Source organism: Chinchilla lanigera, unplaced genomic scaffold (assembly GCF_000276665.1).
Source record: "Chinchilla lanigera isolate Chin_1 unplaced genomic scaffold, ChiLan1.0 scaffold00146, whole genome shotgun sequence".
Classification (NCBI taxonomy): Eukaryota; Metazoa; Chordata; class Mammalia; order Rodentia; family Chinchillidae; genus Chinchilla; species Chinchilla lanigera.
Window position 1 is genome coordinate 396,058 of NW_004955547.1, and position 14,387 is coordinate 410,444.

At 46.2% G+C, this 14,387-nt stretch overlaps 1 protein-coding gene across 5 annotated transcripts in view; it reads right to left on the reverse strand.

The window, feature by feature from the left end:
- The window catches only part of Nckap5l (NCK-associated protein 5-like), a 35,321-nt gene that overhangs the window by 14,720 nt on the left and 6,214 nt on the right, over positions 1–14,387 (reverse strand). For 2 of the 5 annotated variants that reach the window (XM_013508478.1, XM_013508477.1), the window contains exon 1: positions 2,791–2,894. The exons of the other annotated variants lie outside the window; for them this stretch is intronic. The gene's annotated coding sequence lies outside the window, so the exon portion shown is untranslated. Of the gene's footprint in view, positions 1–2,790; positions 2,895–14,387 lie in introns of those variants that run through there. 5 annotated transcript variants of the gene reach the window in all.

Here is a 14,387-nt window from a genome sequence, read left to right on the forward strand (position 1 = left end):
AGGTGGAGGACGAAATGGGGGAGTAGATGCCGGGTCCCGTCCTGAACTCCGTAACTGGATGCTTTCCACATCACTGCGCGCTGACCCACACAGGGGCTGCGTCCCGGCCGCTCAGCCTGGGCTCTCAGGTGCTGCCCGCCTGCCCTGCTCCCAGAGGCCTCCTCCCTGTACTCCTCCCGTGCCTGCACAGCTCTACCCTAGAAAGGAATCAGCTGGAGGCTTTGAGGTCAGGGTCACAGACAAGGGAGAAAATTATTTCTTCAGAGTGTGTGTGCGCGCGTGCGCCACGGTGGGAAAGGGGGTTTGAAAACAAAAAACTTTTCTTTCTTTTTTTTTTGAAAGTAGGAAAATTTACTGGGAAAAAGGAATAATGGGGAATAGGAATAGATCCTGAGAGACAGGAGGGGTCCCAAATAGGCCGCCATATTTTCTTTCTTTTTTTAAATAAAGCTTGTGTTTACCATTTTATTACCTAGGATTTTTTTTTTTTTGGTACTGGGAACTGAACTCAGGACCTCATGCTTGCTAGGCAGGCACTTGTCCTGCTGAGCTATATCCCCACCCTGCCCCCCATCTTCTTTTCTTCTTCTTCTTCTTCTGTTTTTTGAGATAGGTCTTGCTATGTAATTTAGGCTGGCCTTGAATTGACTGCATAGCCCAGGCTGGCCTCAAACTTGTGGCAATCTTCCGGCCTCAGCCTCCTGACTGCTGCGATTACAGGCATGTGTCACCACACCTGCACGCCACCACGCCTGGCTAGCCTTCGTTATTTTAACAGTGTTGAAAATGTATTGACGGGGGGCTGGGGATTTAGCTCAGCGGCACAAGCGCAAGGTTGTGAGTTCGATTCCTAGTACCGGGAAAAACAAAACAAAACAAAACAAAAGAATGTATTGACAGGCCTGGGATATAGCCTGGCAAGCCTGAAGTCATGAGTTCAATTCCCAGTACAAAAAAACAAGAATATATTGAGTGTAACTTGGTTTGTTCATGATACTATCACGTTTCATATATTTGGAAATGGATAGCCCTGGAATAAAAGGAAAAGAATTTCAAGAAATATTCTTTCAGACACAAAGAGGAGTTAAATCCAAAAAAGGCCTCAGGGAGTGCCTTCACCACCTCACTAGTTTCACCCCAGTGCCTCAACTCTGGTCCCTAGACATCTTCCTCTTGCTCCCATGGTCCTAGAAAAGCCTGGCCCTGGAAATCACTGGCTTTTCCCTCAACCCTGCGCCTTTCGTTTCTCCAGGGGTGGGCGTGTGCATGTGTGCATTGTGAAGGGTGAGAAAGGTTAAAGACGGGAGCAGGAGAAACAGGGCAGTGACAGGGTCCAGGGAAGGATAAAGCTAAAGTTAGGGTTTTGTGTTCTTCATACAAAGACAAAATGTAAACAAAGGATGAAGGCGGTTTAGTAGTAGAGTGTCATCTCTAAAACAATAAAACAGATAAGCACTTAAAAAAAAAAAAAAAAAAAAAAAAAATCCAGGTCAGGAGTGAGGCCATATAGCCAGGCCTGTAATCCCAGCACTCGGGAGGCTAAGGCAGGAGAATGGGAGGCTGAGGCAGGAGAATGGGAGGCTGAGGCAGGAGAATGGGAGGCTGAGGCAGGAGAATGGGAGGCTGAGGCAGGAGGATGGGAGGCTGAGGCAAGGGGATTGTGGTGAGATTGAGACCCACCTGGGCTACAAAGTGAGCTCAAGCCCAGCCTGAACTGCATAGGGAGACCCTGCTTTAAAAAGACAAAAAGAAAAAAAAAAGGCGTGAGGCCATATTGCGAGGACTGGCTGCGGATGTCGTGTGTGTGCATGTTGTGTCTGTGAGCTAAGGAGGTCAGAGACGCAACACACCCCATAAGCCAATCACTGCCACCCTCCAGATCTGAGCCCCTACAGACCCCCAGAGCTGGGAGTCCAAGTCCTACTGTGACCTGTGGGAGACCCTCCTGAGGTAATAGTAAGCTCTGTAAGCTGCAGCTGGACCTGGGCAGAGGCTCTGAAATGCTGGATGAAGGAAAGCGATGACTCAGCCTCCCATGGGAGAACCCTTTCTGCCTTTGCCCCGCACTGCACTCTGGGCCAACTCGGGACAAGGGCCTTCCCCAGTGTGTGCGGCTGCCACAAGCAGAGGGCAGGAGCTGTAGCCTAGACCTGTGAGGAGTCACAGCGAGATTCAGATTTAACCCTGTTGGTGGGAGGAGCACATTATCTATCTAGGAGTGGGATGCAAAGTCTGAGCTTCAGATTTCTAAGAAAAGTGGGGCACAGTGGCATAAACCTGTAATCCCAGCTAAGCGGAAGGCTGAGGCAGGAGGAGGGTGAGTTTGCAGCCAGCCAGGGCAATGAAGAGACTCCAACAGAGATAGAGAGAAAGAAGGAAAGGAAGGAAGGAAGAAAAAGAAAGAAAGAAAGAAAGAAGGAAAGAAAGAAAAATTTATTTCTTCAAGAAACTTCTGGGGGTGGGGGCTGGGGATTTAGCTCAGCAGCACAGCGCCTGCCTGGCAAGTGCGAGGTCGTGAGTTCGATTCTCAGTACTGGAAAAAAACAAAAAACCAAAAAAACAAAACAAAACAAAAAAAAACACCCCAAGAAACTTCTGGGGTCTTTACCCTCTCCTACGGAATCCCAGGATGCAGAGACACTACAACCTCCAGCTCCAAACCAGACTGAGTTTTTTGCCTAAATCTGGGGGGTGGGGGCAGCCTAAGTCAATTTCCCCATGGCTTCCAAGTCAGTGTCCCCCCAGGGGACAAAAACCCTCCCCTCTCAGGATCCGCAACTCAGTACTCACAGCTCTGTGCTCAGCCCGAGGCCTTCTGTCTGAGGAGTCCCTCACTCCCCCGCTGTCCCCTCCAGGGCTCTCCAGGGAGAAGCGGGGCCAGAGGGAGTGACGGGCAGCTGCCAAGTAACAGGCACCGTAACATCAACTGGTCCCTCCTCTCTCCTCCCAGCTGCTTCCTGGAATCCCTTTCATCAGTCCCAGCCCGTCACACCCAAGAGTCCACTTGTAAACAGCAACCTCTCACCCTGCCCAGCCAAGACAGCTCTGCGCTGCCCTGCACGGAGACAAGCACTATAAGGACCAAGGCCTGGCTCCCAGGGTGCTCCTGGCCTGAGACTGTCACTTAATCCCTTGGGCAAAGCATCTTTCCGCCCGGAGGAATTCCAACTGGTCTCCTCCGCACACAGGGAAAGGGTGTTCACAAGAATCTCCTTCCGTCCTGCTGACAAATGGTACCAGAGGCGAATACCCATCCTGGGGCATCTGTCCCTTGGAGAAGGAGCCAGTGTTCCCTCCAACAACCTCTTCACAGGGACTCCCAGAACCACAGCACCAAGGGGGGCTTCCCAAGGGCCCTGCCTTCCAGGCTGGGCAGGAGGATGGGCAGTCCTGTTATCAGCCCAAAGGCTTCCAGAGTCAACATTCCTGACTCCGCTCCCTCCAGGCCTCCTCTTCCCTGTCTACAGCACAACCAACAACAAAAATAGCAGCTGTTGCGGGGCAGGGGTTCCCACACAATGAGTTTATTTATAGGACCACACACCAGGGGCTCTGCAGCCAAGCAGCCTGGGCCCTGCTCCCAAAAGGCCAGCCCGTCCTAGCCCAGCCAAGGGGATGGGAAGAGCCTCAAACCAGAAGGCACAGTCCCAGCTTGAGTGTGGCCTAACGCTACAATGTACTTACTTGCCGTGTGACTTCAGACAAATCAGTCTCTCTAGGACAACTGCTTGCAACAAGTAGAGATTGTTTTAGAATAGCGGTTCTCAAAGAGTGACCTTGAGGAGTCAAAAGGTCAAAACATTGTCTGCCTTTATTATTCCCATTCTCTCATGTTTGAGACTGTCATGTGACATCCACAACAGACTAAATCAAGGAGCAAATACAAGAACCCACTTCCTTTTACTAAGACACAAGACATTTACAGAAATGAAGAACAGTGCCAGGCATGGTGGAGCACACTTGCAATCCCAGCACTCGAGAGGTTTAAGTAGAAGGATCACCATGAGTTCAAGGCCAGCCTGAGCTACAAGGTGAGTTCAAGATCAGCCTGGATTACAGAGAGACCCTGTCTCAAAAGAACAGTGACCTTTTTGTCTTGGAAAATACATAATTATTTTTCATGAAATAACATGTAATGGGTTTATTATTGTTTTCCAAAATGAATGAAATGAACATTTAAAACTCTCACTTCTAATTTAAACTACAGTAAACATAAATAGGTAGAAGACCAATAGCCAGGTATGGTGTCATGCGCCCACAACCTCAGCTGCTCAGGAGACTGAGGCAGGAAGACTGCAAGTTTGAGACAAGTATGGACAACTCAAGAAAAGCGTGTCTCAAAATACAAACAGAAAAGGTTGAGGGAGCCGGGTGTGTGGCGCACACCTGTAATCCCAGCACTTGGGAGGCTGAGGCAGGAGGATCGTTTTGAGTTGGCGGCCAGCCTGGGCTACAAAGTGAGCTCAAGGCCTGTCTGAACTCCATAGGGAGACCCTGTCTCAAAAAGGCAAAAAAAAAAAAAAACAAAAAAACAAAAAACGTTGAGGATATGGTTCAGTAGCAGACTGCTTGCCTCGCATGTGTGGGATCCTGGTCCCCAGTACACCCACAATGAACACACATAATGCAAACAAAAGTTCTTCAGGGTCTTAATTTTTGAATACAGAGGGGTCCTTAGACCCAAGAGTGTGAGCATCACCTTTCTAGAACAGTGCTGCCCACAGAAGTGGCTGCGATGAGAAGACTGCCTGTGCTGTCCGCTGTGGCAGCTGCTAGCCCCACGTGGCTGCTGTGTACTTGAAATGTGGCTAGTCCAACCCGAGAACTGAACTTTACATGTAATTTTAGATGGCCACGTGCAGCTAGTGGCCACTGCACTGGGTGGGATCCTCCAACTGCAGCATTCTAGGTCAAGGCTCCTTTCCACAGGCAACGGGAGTGGGAAGGGACAGGACCTGATGCTGGACCACACCCCCAGGCTTCTGCTTACACTACAGCCCACTCTCTCCGCCACAACCAAAGGAAAGCTGTCCCAGCCGCACTGTCGGCCCGCCGCGCCTGTCGCCCCGCCGCGCCTGTCGCCCCGCTCACTGCGGGGGTTGCTCATTCCCAGCAATGATGAATTGTTCCCTCTCTGATCTTCTTCAACTTCTGGCCTACAGAATCACCTGCTCCTGTCTTCCCAGAAGGTTAAAGCCACTAGGGGGAAAGCCCCTCAAATCTCTAGCCACCGTCTCCCAGCCCCCTCAGAACCCTCCCGACCTCCTCACTGCCTCGGCTGCCTCTCCCCAGCCAAGAGCAGTCTCTCTGGCCCTACACGGCCCCCACTTTTGTCTTTGCAATCTACCTCCTCGAGGGACTGCTCCATTCCAGCCCCTCCACCGCCGGCAGCTGAGCAGGGCCTAGCACATGTGAGCAGTTCTCTCACGCTAAGCTTCTCCAGCCCTTTCCACTCAGTGAGAGGAAGTCTCACTAAGTTGCCCAGCCTGGCCTCAAACTTGCCATCCTTCTGCCTCAGCTTCCTGAGTAGCTGGGATTGCTGGCGTGGGCTGTGACACTTGGCTTTTTTCGGGGGGGCGTGGGGTGCTGGGCCCAAACACATTAAGCATGTGCTTCGCCACTGGGCTAGACCCCGAACCCTCCCTTTCATTGTAAAAAACAATCTTCTTGCCAGATGTACACATTTGTAATCTCAGCACTTGGGAGGATGAGGTAGGAGGATTGTACCAAGTTCAAGGCCAGCCTGGACTATGTAGCAAGACCCTGTCTCAAAAAACAAATCAACAAACAGAATAATCTCTTGATATTTCTCCAGATACTGCCCTGCAAAGCCAAACTTCTGAGAAAGAAAGAAAAAATGCTGTCTTCTCCTTCCTTCGTCACCCCTGCCCCACTCAGCAGCAACCACCACACTAAAACAGCACTGAATCACAGCAGTTACTTTTCAGCCTTCACTGCCTTCTGCGTATAAGCACCTCTGGTAATGACTTTCTCTGCACTTTTTTCAAGCTTTGAAATACAGTCCACATGCCATACAATTCATCTAAAGTGTCCAGTTCAGTAATTTTTATTATATTCAGAGATATGGGCAATCACTACCAGTTGATTTTAGAACATTTTTATTTACTTTTATCACCCCTCTCCTTAGTAATACTCTTTCTGCCAAACCCTAGGCAGGCAGAAAATAGGGATTTTTCTGTCTCTATAAATTTCTCTTTCTCTGCCGGGCGAGGTGGCGCACGCCTGTAATCCCAGTACTCAGGAGGCTGAGGTGGGAGGATCATCGCGAGTTCGAGACCAGCCTGGGCTACAAAGTGAGCTCAAGGCCAGCCTGAACTGCACTGTCTTTTTGTCTCAAAAAGACAAAAAAAAAGAAAAAAAATTCTCTTTCTCTATTTCCTATTTTATATAAGTGGAATTATGTAACAGGCAGTCTTTTTTTGGTGGGTAGGAGTTACCGGGGATTGAACTGAGAATGTTCTACTGCTGAGCTACACCTCTAGCTTTTTTTGTTTTGTTGGCTAACCTTGAACTTGAGATCCTCCTGCCTCAGCCTCTAGAGTACACATTAAGGTACCCATCACTGAGCTCACCACAGCTGGTCTTCTGTACCTGACTTTCACTTTGCATATAATGTTCTCAAGGTTCATCCGTGTTGCAGCATGCGTCCGTACTGTGTTTCTTTCTATGGCTGAATCTATACGGCCATGCTGCATTCCTCTGCTGATGAATACTAGTGCTCTTTCCACTTTTTGCTAGGATGAGTGACACGGCTGTGAGCACCTGAGTACATACTGAGAGCTGCTGGTCACATAACTCCAGGACTGACAGTCTGAGGAACTGCCAGGCTGTTTTCCAAAGCAGCTCACAGCCTTACAATCCCACAAGCAACGAACAAGGTTTCCAACTTTACATCCTTGCCACTTGTTAGCCGGTTTTCTGATTCTAGGTATTCTAGGTGTAACGTGGTATTTCACCGTGGTTTTCTTTTGCATCTCCCTGATGACTTATGATGCTCAACACCCTTCATATGCTTATTGGCTATTTTTTTTTGTTTGGGTTTTTTTGGTACCAGGAATCGAACTCACTACCTCATACTTGCCAGGCAGACGCTGTGCCGCTGAGCTATATCCCCGGCCCATATTGGCTATATGTCTATCTCCCTTGAAGAAAAGTCTATTTGAATTCTTTGCCAATTTTTTTTTCTGGTACCAGGAATTGAACTCACAACCTCGCACTTGCCAGGCAGGCATTGCACCATTGAGCTAAATCCCCAGCCCCTCTTTGCCAATTTTTAAATTGGGTTGTCTTTTTATTACTTAGTTATTAGAATTCTTTACATATTCTGGATATACACACACACATCTGTGAGTGATTTGCAAATGTTTCCCCTATTCTGTGGGTTGTTGGTTCACTTCCTGGAGGGTGATCACCTCCTCCTAGACCGCTTTTTCCTGGTTTCCTAGGCTCTTCTTATCCCCTCCCACTCCTACTTCTGCGTGCATAATGTATTACTTTATATATATATACACATACTTTAACAGACATAGTAGCATGTCCTCACGGTCCCATATTTAGAAGATGAAACCATGGAATTTATTCAGATCTTACCAGTCTTCCTAATGATGTTCTGTTCTCAGGTTCAAGCTAGGATCCCATATGGCACTTTTTACCAGGTATCGTTAGTCTTCCACACTTCATTATTGTCCCTTGAGTCTTCCCTCTTCTTCTGTGACCTGGGCACTTTTGAAGGGGCCGGTCAGCATTTTGGAAAATGTGCTCCATCCTTGGTTTGATGTTCCGGCTGACCAGACTGAGGTCACGGTTTGGGGGCAAGAACGCCACTAGGGTGTGCCTTTCTCAGTGCACTACATGGGGGCACACGTGTCGAGATGTCTTGCTACTGGTCGTGTTTTAACCTTGGTCACTTAGCTAGGCGGTATCTATCTGTCACTTTCTCTACTGTGCACTTACTATTTTTCCTGTTGACATTAATAAATGTTTTGGAAGGCAGTACTTTTGAGGTTATGCAACTGTCCTGTTTCCCCTTAAGTTTTCACCTACTGATTTTAAGATTCAGTAGAAAAAAAAGATTGAGTAGATGTTGTTTGCTGCAATTACTAGGGCATTCCAATGATAATCTTTAATTTCCCTTGTTCCTTCTACTTTCTTTGTTTTTTGAGACAAGGTCTTACTATGTGGTTCAGGCTGACCTTGAACTTACTATGCAGGCCAGGCTGGCCTCAAACCCACGGCAATCCTCCTGCCTCGGCCTCCTGGGTGCTGAGATTACAAGTATGCACCACTAGGCCCGGCTCTTCTACATTTATTAACTGGACGTTTTCTCCAAGGAAGATTTTCTCCTTCATCCCCATTTATTTATTTGTTACTTCTGTTACTATGGACTCACATTTATTTTATTTTTTGGTTATAACCTAATTATTATCAATGCTCACACTTACTTTTGGCCGTTCAGAATCCTTTCAGATTGGCTCCTGTGTTTTCTCAAAATGTCCCCGCCCCTTCTGGCACAGGCTTGTATCTTGTATTTTCCCTGACAAAACCACTTTTCCAAGAAGCTTCACCAGAACAATCTTCTAAAACCAAATCTATGTTCTCCCTACTTAAAACCCTCTTATGACTTCCTGCTGCTTTAGAGATAAGAATTATGCCCTCAAATGAACTGCCCCAGAGCAAGTTTTCTGAGATGCTCTCCTGGACGGGCGTAGCCTGCACTGCTCTCTCTCTCTTTCCCCCCTTTACAATTTTTAAATTTGGAGACAGGGGTCACTAAGTCGCCAGGGTGGCCTTGAACTTGCAATTCTCCTTCCTCAGCCTCCCAATGAGCTGGGTATAGAGGTGTGTGCCTGGCTTGAGCTGTCTTCTTAGAGTGACTCCTGCAGGACATGTATTTCAAAATGTAATGTGCCCTGTGCTCCGGGGCACATTGTGAGTAGGGTGGAATTCCAGCTCTGCTAGAAGGGGAGCTCACTCAGGAGCAAGGGCATTTCCGTTCTCCCAGACTCCTTCCACATCCTCTACTGGTGTACAGTACTCTCCTGCCTCTGTGGCCCCAAGGCCCTGAAGATTCCCTTGACCTGCAGGGATTGGTGATCTCCTTTCATTCCAGGCAGAAAAAGACCATAAAGAAAGGACAAGTAGGAATGTACAATGGACCAGGCACGGTGGCATGCATCTGTAATCTCACCATTCAGGAAGGTGAAGCAAGAGGATTATTGCAAGTTCCAGGCCAGCCTGGACTACATAGGAAAACCTTCCTCAAAAAACCAAAACCAAACCAAAACAAACAAACAAAAATACCACCAATAAGCCGGGCGTGGTGGCGCACGCCTGTAATCTGTAATCCCAGCACTCGGGAAGCTGAGGCAGGAGGATTGTTGCGAGTTCGAGACCAGCCTAGGCTACAAAGTGAGCTCAAGGCCAGTTTGAACTGCATAGTGAGACCCTGTCTCAAAACAAACAAAAACCACCAATAAAACAAATCAAAATCAAATAAACAAAAACAAAAATAAGACAAAAAAACAGAGAATGTACAACGGACTTATCAAGTTCCTTTTAAAGGTATTCACCTATCCCCCAGTCAAATGGCTGTGAGGGACCATATGACAAACCACACTGAGGGTGAGCAAGGGACATTTTTAAGATTTGTCCCTGACATTGACAGGGCCTTTTCAAAATTCTCAACTCACCCCAGGCCTCAGGGACGGACTCTCTCTGGCAAACAGGACTAACATAAAGCTGGGCATAGGGCGTAGGCTTGTAATTACAGTACTTGGGAGGTCAAGGCAGGAGGATCACTGTGAGTTCGAGGCCAGCCTGGGGTACACAGTAAGTTCAAGCCCAGTCTGGAATCTTAGCGAGTCCCTACCTCAAAAAGGCACACACACACACACTCACACACTTACAAAACTAACCTACTGTAGTAGAAACAAACGTTTCTGGACTGATCAGTGGGTATGGTACACAAAACAAGGTATTGGAAGAGGCTATGAACTCAGAGATGGGTCAGTTTCTGTGGCATTCTGGAGCTTTCAGTCTAGCAGGGGACATAAAACATGCAGGTACAAAAATCAGTGGCATTTCTATGGAGTAATCATGAATTACTGGAAAAAAGGTTAAAGAATTCCATTTATAATAGCTACAAAATAGAAAAAATAGTAATAAGTTTAACCAATAAGATAAAAGCTCTCTACATTGGAAACTACATAAAACTGATGAAAGAACATGAAGAAATAAGTAAATAATAAATGAGAAGATATGCTGTGTTCATGGATTAAATACTGTTACAATGCCGACACTACCCATAACAGTCTACAGATTCAATACAACCCCTACCAAAATACCAATGACTCTTTAAATAGAAAAAAAAAAAACCCTGAATTTGTATGACACTATAGAAGACTCTGAAGAGACAAAACACTCTTGATGAAAAAAAAAAAGAAAAAAAAGAAAACAACAAATCTGGAAGCATCACACCACATGATCTGAAAAATCTATTCCAAAACTATAGTGATCAAAACACCGTGATATTGGTATAAAAACAGATGCTAAGCCAATAGAACAGAATAGAGGGCCCAGAAGTAAACATATACACTCATGGACAACTGGACTCTGACAAAGATGTCAAAAACATACGATGGAGAAAAGACAGTCTCTTCAATAAATAATGGTAAGATAACTGGGTGCGCACATGCAGAACAATGAGATCAGATCCCAACCTCATGCCATACACAGAAAACGTCACTCAAAACAGATTAAAGACTCACACACGTAAGGTTAGAAACTATAAATCTATTAAAACAAAATACAGAGCAAAAGCTCCAGGACACTGGTCTGAGCAATTATTTTTTTGGATACAACCCTCCCCCTAAACATGAGCAACAAAAGCAAAAACAGAAAAATGGAATTGCATTTAGCTAAAAATGCTTCTGCATAGCAGAGAGTACAATCAGCAGTGAAAATATAAGCAGTTGATAAGGGGTTAATAGTCCAAATATACAAGAAATGCAAAAACTCAATGGCAAGAAAATAAACAACCTGATTTTTGAAATGGACAAAAAAAATCCCCTTGATTTAAAAAATACACATTTGAAAATGTACAGACATTTCTCAAAAGACATACGAATGGCCAAAGGGTATTAAAAAAAGGTGCTCAACATCACTAAATACCAGGGAAATACAAATCAAAACAATAAAATACCACCTTCTACCTGTTATTATGGCTATCATTAAAAAGATAAAAAGATAACAAGTGTTGGTCAGGATATGAAGAAAAGGGAGCTCTTGTGCACTGCTGGTGAGAATGTAAACTAGTACAACCATTAATGAAAACAGTATAGAAGGTCCTAAAATAATTAAAAATACATTTACCATATGACCCAGATATTCTCCTGCTGGGAATAGAGCCAAAGGAAATCACCACGCTGAAGAGAGAGCTGAGCTGTGGAATTAGTCTAATAGATGAATACATAAAGAAAATATGGCACATATACATAGTGGGATCCTATGCAGCCGTAAAATAAAGGAAATTCTGTCATTTACACCACACAGATGAGCCTGGAGGACATGATATGAAACTAGGTGAGATATACCAACCCAAAAATACAGTGATACCTCGGTTCATGAATGGTTTTGTTCACACATAATTCGGTTCCCAAACAAAAGCAGTCGATAAAATTTTACTTCCATTCACTAACTCCACATCGGGTGACAAACATAACCGTGGCCATCTTCCCCAAAATCATAAAGCAAGGCTCCACTGTATGCATAATCTCACTTACGTGAAGTCTGAAAAAATGGAACTCACAGAAGCACACAGTAAAATGGGAGTTACTAGAGGCTAGATTTTGGGGGGGGGGTGTTAGTCAAAGGATATAAAATAATATGCAGTAATATGTATACTGATTACCTTGATTTAGCCATTCCACAAGCTATATATAAATCAAAACATCATGTGCAAATTCAAGCCCAGCCTGGGCAATTTAGTCACTTAGTGAGACTAAGTGAGTCACTTTGGTACCTGTCTCAAAATAAAAAACCAAAAAATAGGCTGGGTACATAGTTTCATGTTAAGGCCCCGGGTTCAATCCCCAGTACCACAAAAACAAAACAGAACATCCCAGTGTATTGTGTTCCATAAATGTACAGAATTTTGGTCAATTTAAAAAAGACATACAGAGCTGGGCATGGTGGTGCATGCCTGTGATCCCAGCACTTGGGAGGTTGAGACCAGCCTGGGCTACATAGTGAGACCTTGCCTGAAAAAAAAGACACACAGGTAAATAGCTGTACTGCAAAGGAAGTTCCACTAGCAAAGTCTTTTGGAGAATTTAAAAATCAGGAGAGAGATATTAAGCTAGAGCTGGAATGATCTTGCAGAATCTGAGGCACTCAGTAAACTGAGCCCTTAAAGACAGGTTGGGTTTAGATACAAGTGAAAAGGAACGGGATCATTATAGGAAGCAGGACGTGAGGAGGAGAAACTGTGCATACAGACAGAAACAGAATGATTCAGTGCAGCTGGATCTAAGGGCATCTGAAGGTGAGGGTTTCCTGCTCCCCTGGCCCAGGTCAGTTCCTAAGTCTTCTTCTATGACTAGGCCAAAGAAGGGAGTCAACATCTATTCAACGCCCCAGGCATAATCTGAGACATATGCCAGGTCCCACAGGAGGGTCTGAAGCAGTGAGGCTCTAGGGAGTGAAGAAAGCGTCTGGGAGGCCACACGGCCTGTAGGCTCTGGGGCTGCACCCACAGGCCCAGCAGAGAACAGCAGATATCCTTCCAGACTCCCACCCCCCATCTCAATACCCACTCCACTCTTGGCTTCACACCTTGACCTCTTTCTAAAATAGACACCTTCTACACCTTCCAGTGCTGATCCAGTTGGTGGCATTTAGCCACTTTTTTTTTTTTTTTTTTGGTACCAAGACTCAAACTCACGACCTTGCGCTTGCCAAGCAGACGCTGTGCTGCTGAAGCTCAACTTCTAAGCTGCCAACTTTGCTGTTACCCACAAACTTTCCCATTGGGCTCTGCTCTCATTTGTATCTACATCTATGGGTGTTAGGCTTTCTGGGCTCTGGTTCTGATGCAGCATGACCCTAAATGAAGCTGAAAAAAGTCTAGAATGCCTCCGGGCCTTGGTTTTACTATCTGTAAAATGGGATGAGCCCTCTCTGCTCCTTTCTACCAGCGTGGCATATAAAAGAAGGATGATATGTGTACAAAAGGATTGCAGCTGAGAAGGCAGGTCCCCTCTTGCAGGATAAGGGGGCGGAGGGACAAGGAGTTTTGTGGGGCTTTGATGTTGCCTTTTTCCAAGGTCTGCAGGCTTCCTGGGAAAGCAATGGGGGAGGAGTGAGGAGAGAGGAAGGAACAGCAAAGCCAAGAGCTTTAGCCTTCTTCTAGAATGAGGGACAGGAAGTGAGGTGCTGTCTACAGAGGAAATCAGAGGCAGACACCCCCCCAACTTCCTCTCAGCCTGTAGGGGAAAGCAGGCTACAGCTTTAGGAACCAGAGGCCCAGAGCTGGGGAAACAAGACAACATTCGGGGAGAAAGCAGGCATCATCAGCACCACCTGGCAGAGGAGGGGACCTCTGTCTCGGACACAGTAAGACTCAAGGAGCTCGGTGCATCCCGTGGACTGAGGAGTAAAGAGAAGAAAAGCCACTTAAGCAGAGAACAATCCCAGCACTCTAGTCACGTGGCACCGCACTGGCAGTCCTGGCCCCGCTTCTGCCTCCTGCAGCAGCCCATCCCGTGTACCTCAGGGTACGTCCCTTCCAACACGCCAAGTATTGCTCTTCTGACATGTGGCCTTTCTTTCCTTTTTTTTTTTTGTTGATATATATTCGTACAGACTTATGTGGCATGCTATTATACTTCAATACATGTACACAGCATACACAATGATCAAATCAGGATTGAAACATCTTTTTTTTGCAATCCTTTTTGCAGCTACAATTCTATTACTATTTGATAAACCTGGGCTTTCCTGATCACCATCTATCCTCAGAGACTAGCACAGCACCTGACATGCACTAAGTTCTAAAAACACCTTCTGGCTGAATGAATGGCCTGGCCACAGTTTGAAAATTCCTCAGAGGCTGGCTGGGGTCTAAATCCCGGCATCTGAGTAAAAATAAACATACAAAGGTGAATGAATTCCACTCATGAGTTGGGGTCAAATGGAGGAGCCTGAGGTGAGTGCTAGTGTTTGGATTTGCACCCCCATATTCATACGGTGAAATCTTAACTCCCAAGGTGACTTAATTCCAAGGCCAGGATCTTTGAGAGGTGATTAGATCATGGGGGTGGTACTGTCATGAATGACATTAGTGCCCTTTAGAGAAAAAGGCCCAGCGC